Source organism: Hipposideros armiger, unplaced genomic scaffold (assembly GCF_001890085.2).
Source record: "Hipposideros armiger isolate ML-2016 unplaced genomic scaffold, ASM189008v1 scaffold_7, whole genome shotgun sequence".
NCBI lineage: Eukaryota > Metazoa > Chordata > Mammalia > Chiroptera > Hipposideridae > Hipposideros > Hipposideros armiger.
The window spans coordinates 4,090,500-4,095,781 of record NW_017731357.1 but is presented as its reverse complement, the minus strand read 5'-3'; the positions used below and the strand labels follow the sequence as shown (position 1 = coordinate 4,095,781).

Below are 5,282 nucleotides of genomic sequence, written 5' to 3'. Positions count from 1 at the left end.
ACATAAAGATTTTTCTCCAAAGGGACTAACATAGAATAGGTAAATGATGGTTAACAAATGAGAATAATAAGGCACAATCATATTAACTGAGCTGCACAATGATTTGGTCACAAGATGAAAATCTTTTAGGCTTTTCATTTCTGCTTTTATTAATTCTTTGCAAAGGCTATTTCAATGTGTGCAGAAACCATGATAAAGTAAAATTACACAAAACTCCTCCAGAATTAAAGAAAACACTTCCTTTTCTTGTAATTCAGGTTTAGTCAAGAACTGTATAATTATATCTGCTATATTTTGGTTTATTCCCAAGAGTTACATTTTCTCATTTACTGGAGAAAGTATAGATGCCAGAAGGGAAGCTCAGCTGCTACCAGCAAGAAATTACCCAGTCCACCTTTCTAGTCTAGGTGTGGTAGTGCTTTGAAAGAAGAAAGTAAATCAGTGACTTCCCCTTTTTCTATTGATTCTGATTATTTTGCTCCTAAATGGGTGTGGCATATGTGTGAGTAGTGGGCCTCGGGACAGGAGGGGCAGGAAAAAGAGAGAAGTGAAGATGTGGGAAGAGGATCTATGTGAGGAAAAACACACACAATAGGCAGATGTGCAAGAAGTTTGGAAGAAGACATGAAAATGACATATATAGTATAAGTGGGGTGAAGGGAAGAGAAGATGGGAACAGACAGTTCATCAGGTCAACTAGGTCTTTGAGAAGTGTGAGTTTATAAAATGGATATTTGTCTCTAAAATAAATGTAGATCCAGTCAGCAAATATCAGAAAGTAAAGTTGGTGGGATAGTGCAAGGGGAAAACTGACTGCCATTTAAATTTTTTTTCCTTTGTCCCAAACTTGGATTACAAAATGCATCAAGTAAAACAGAGACTAAACACTGAATTAAAGACACTGTTTTTAAGATGTGTGAGCTGAGGGCAGGAAACCCATTCCAAATTAAAATTTCAAAATTGTGTGATCTGCATTCTTGTCCACCTACACAGTATTCCAAACAGCCTGCCATTAATTAGCTAAATGGCCCATCTAGTAAACAAGACTAAGAGTTGAGGGGGCTGGAAAAGAGCTGGAGTCAGTCAGTTGATAGTCACAACAAACCAACCCACTCCTGAGGATACAGAGAAGCTAAACCTGTATTTTATTTAGTCCAAAGAGGGGAACAGAAATCACTGTCATAGAACATTGCCTTTCCTGTTGTTGCAGTAACAGTCATGTCAGTGGGCAAGAGAAGCCACCCCATTCCCGAGGTATGCACTTGTGAATGGGGGCAGGCTGCCATTCTTGTAGCCATAGTGTTGAGTGACCTCTCTGATGTGGCAGGGCTGGACGGCATCGCTGTGAGCCTCCACACCACAAGATGCAGCATTCTTTTTTCTTTCCCTTTGCTTGGTTTTAGCTGAGTCTTGTCCAGCACTCTCATTCCCTAGGGATCTTGATGTGGTTTTCCCTGAGTGCTGTGATCCAGATGGTGGAGCTCTTGGTGTAGGAGGAGGTATATTATCAGGAGAGTTTGGGTAGGACTTCATGCAAGACACCTCAGCAGATTTGTGATAATGAGTGAAGCTTGCCAAAATGGCATGACGGAAGGGGTCTCCTGCCTCGGTTACCATGTCCTGCCACACAAGAAGAGCCAGATCCACTAACTATGCCACAGTTTCACATGCTAAATACATTAAAATTTTCATAACATATTTAGCTATTAGGTTTTCTCTCCATACTGCTACAATCCAGCCAGTCTCAAAATTTGTAGGCTTTAAAATTTTTTTTTATTTTAAAGATTTTTTTATTATTATTGGGGAATTGGGGGGGATGGGAACAGTGCTGGGGAATTGGGGGAAGGGGAACAGACAATTTGCTTTCCTTTTGTTCTTCAGTCTAGTTGTGGAGGACGTTGCTTCACTGGCCCAAGTTGGCACCATCATTGCGCTCTTCCCGGGCGAGGCAGATCAGTCGCCGGCTTCTGGACGGCCGCTCACTGCGGCTGCTGGCCGCTCACGCTGGCTGCTGGCTACACACAGTAGCCCATGGCAACCCACTGCCACAGGAGCTGCAGCCTACACTGTCGCTGGCGACTCACGGCAGCCCAGCCCCAGGTTGAGCCGCTGCCCAGCATCTCAGCTGTGGAGGGCAGTGTCACTGGCCCTCACATGTGGGATCCGAACCGGGGCCCTCCGGTGTCCCAAGCCAGCTCTCAACCATCGCGCCACTCAGCCGGCCCTGTAGGCTTTTTTTGAAGAAACTTAATTGACTTTCACAGAATTCTGCGTATTAAGCTGAATCCATAATTAGAGTTTGTCTTTCTGCTCTCTCCATTCTTTCTTTTTTAACTTCACCAATTTCATCATCTTCAAATATTGCCTAGAATTCTCCTGTTTGGTCAATAGGATTGAGAAAGCCTTGAGCGATTTTCTGCCTTTTGTTCGCATTATGATTGCCACTCAATTTGTCTTCCAGAAGAGCATCCTTGTCTATCCCTTTGACACTCTTCGATTTGTAGTCTTGGAAAAACATGTATTTTAGCTGGCTTATAATTTTTGTCTTATCTTTGTGCATCAAAAACAGATCTTCTGTTTTTACAGATATTACCCTTGCTCCCCAAAGATGAGAAACTTCAGAAGCTTGCTGTAACAGATTAACTGAGTATATACCACATCTTTGACCCAAACTGATGTTTCATGAAGATGCTTCCTTACATCACCTAAAGAAAACCTTTGAGTCATAATTTTGAAGGCATCTGGGAGGTAGCAGTTTGTATTTTCCACCTGAAATGGGCCAGAATCACAAATCTTCTCATCTGTCTGACCATAGTTAGCACTCACAGTCATGATGACATCACTACCTGAACATCACAGATCTATAGAATAACCATCACAGGGTAATTCTTGCCTAACTAAAGCTGCTCTGCTGAAAACTTCTGTATTCGATAAGAAGCTGATTATAATGATAAACCACAGGCTTTGAATTCTGCAACCAGAAGACACCATTATTGGTCCCTTTAAACATTTTCTTTGTATTCCTTAATAAATGCCCAGCTTCATCAAACCCAACAGTCTGCATCACTGATCCTCATATGGGCTCGAGCTGTTCAGGTGGTGGTGGCCAAGCAGCTGCCCAAGGACAGATTGACCCCCAGCTGTGCCTGCGGGGCAGCCACAGGGTTGTCCAGGCAGCTGCAGCAAGGGATGCACACATTAATTTTTTATTACTTTTCAATTACGGTTGACATTCAGTATTATTTCATATTGGTTTCAGGTGCATAGCATATGGTTAGACATTTATATAATTTAAGAAGTGATCCCCCTGACTAGTCTAGTACCCACCTGGCTCCATAGTTATTACCATATTGTTGACTATATTCCCTACGCTGTACTTTACATCCCCATGACTATTTTGTAACTACCCAATTTGTACTTCTTAATCCCTTCCCCTTTTTCACCCTGCACCCCAACAGCCCCCCTCCACCATCTGGCAACCATCAGTTTATTCCCTGTGTCTATGAGTCCATTTCTGTTTTGTTTGTTTATTTATTTTGTTGTCTATTTTCACATATAAATGAGATTATATGGTATTTGTCTTTTTCAGTCTGACTTACTACTCTCAACATGATACCCTCTAGGTCCATCCATGTTATGGCAAGTGGTAAGATTTCATTCATTTTTAAGGCCAAGTAATATTCCATTGTATATATGTACCACCTCATCTTTATCCAATAGTCTATTGATGGACACTTAGGTTGCTTCCTTATCTTGGATATTTTAAATAATGTTTCAATGAACATAGAGGCAGATATATATTATTTTGAATTAGTGTTTTGGATTTCTTTGCATAAATAACCAGAAGTGGAGTTGTTGGGTCATAAGGTAGTTCTATTTTTAATTTCTTATCCAAAAAAGTTATAGTTTTATGGCATCCTATTTTCATGTAAATACGATGTATCAGAGGAAGAATTTCTGCCTCCACCAAGCTTGAAGTGTGATTTATATACAATGACAAGTTAAAATGAGCTAGTTTCCCACACTGATATAAAACAGGTACTGGGAATTTTATACTTCCTGGTCCCTGACTCTGTTCACTTAAAAGGTGATATAATCTGAACTATTTCTCTATTTTTTTCTGATTTTGTGATTATTTTCTTATGAGCAGACCTCACTCTAAGTTATTTTACTGCCTTTGTACAAGGGGCAAATCTGCAAAACCATTGGTTAAGTCCTCTAGTCTTTATCTTAATGACGCCTTGTATACTCCCTGCATCAGAGTCAATGTTTACATTCTGTTTTGAGTTTATGTCAGCCCCAGTCTTGGGATTTTCTTTTCCCCATTCCTCCTCCACCACCACCTACCTCTATGTTTCTACCTGCATCTGGTACCAGTCAGAGAGGGCTGATGGGACTAAGCATTCCTATTGTAATGTATGTTCCTGGGAATTTTGTAGCTCAATATTCATGTTTTTCTGCTCCTCTGAGTTCTTGTTAGTTTCATGCCTTTGGTTGCCTGGGGCATAGGAATTAACATGTGTTTTGATTGATAGCTTGGAGTTGTAACAGACAATTGATGCTGATCATCCTTGGTCAGTTACTGCAACCCAAATAGTACAGCTTTGTATGACAGAAGTAGTATTCTGTTAAAAGAAAAGAAATTGTATATCAGCAGGTTAGTCTTGAAAATAGGTACATTTCCAGGTATTCCTTGAAAACAACTGAACTAGGCTTTCACTCCAAATTTTGAATACACTCTATGTTTAACATTGCTGAAGAATTTAAAACAAGTCAGCTTCTTCTTCTCTTGTGTTGAGAAAGTTTCATCCTATGTGGAATCAAAGAAATAGGTTGGGATGCCAACAGAATCAACAATTACCACACACAAACTGTACCAGGCTCTGAGCCCAGCTCATCTAATGCTCACAACAACCTTGAGAAGTAAGTACTACTATCTCCATACTACAGATAAAAAAACTGAGGCCCAAAGAGGGCTCCAGTGTTACACATAAGTGGTTGATCTAAGATTTAGTCTCAGCTCTGTCTGAATCTAAAGGCTCACTCCTACTATGTGCAACAGAAGGGCACTGTGCTGGTCAAAATTATTGAGGTTCAGCTATACGTCACAATAATAATAGCTAAAATCTACATAGCAATTCCTAAAATTCCAGGCACTGTTGTAAGTTTTAATTAATTAAGTACTCATAACAACCTTGTGATATAGTCATTATTATTATCTCTTCTTTATAGATGAGAGAATTGAGGCATGGGTTATTCAACATCATAGGGCTTTTAAGTGG

At 40.2% G+C, this 5,282-nt stretch overlaps 1 pseudogene; it reads right to left on the bottom strand.

The window, feature by feature from the left end:
* Positions 1-1,221: 1,221 nt before the first annotated feature.
* On the bottom strand, positions 1,222-2,832 carry LOC109386039 (transcription initiation protein SPT3 homolog pseudogene; annotated as a pseudogene).
* Positions 2,833-5,282: the final 2,450 nt, after the last annotated feature.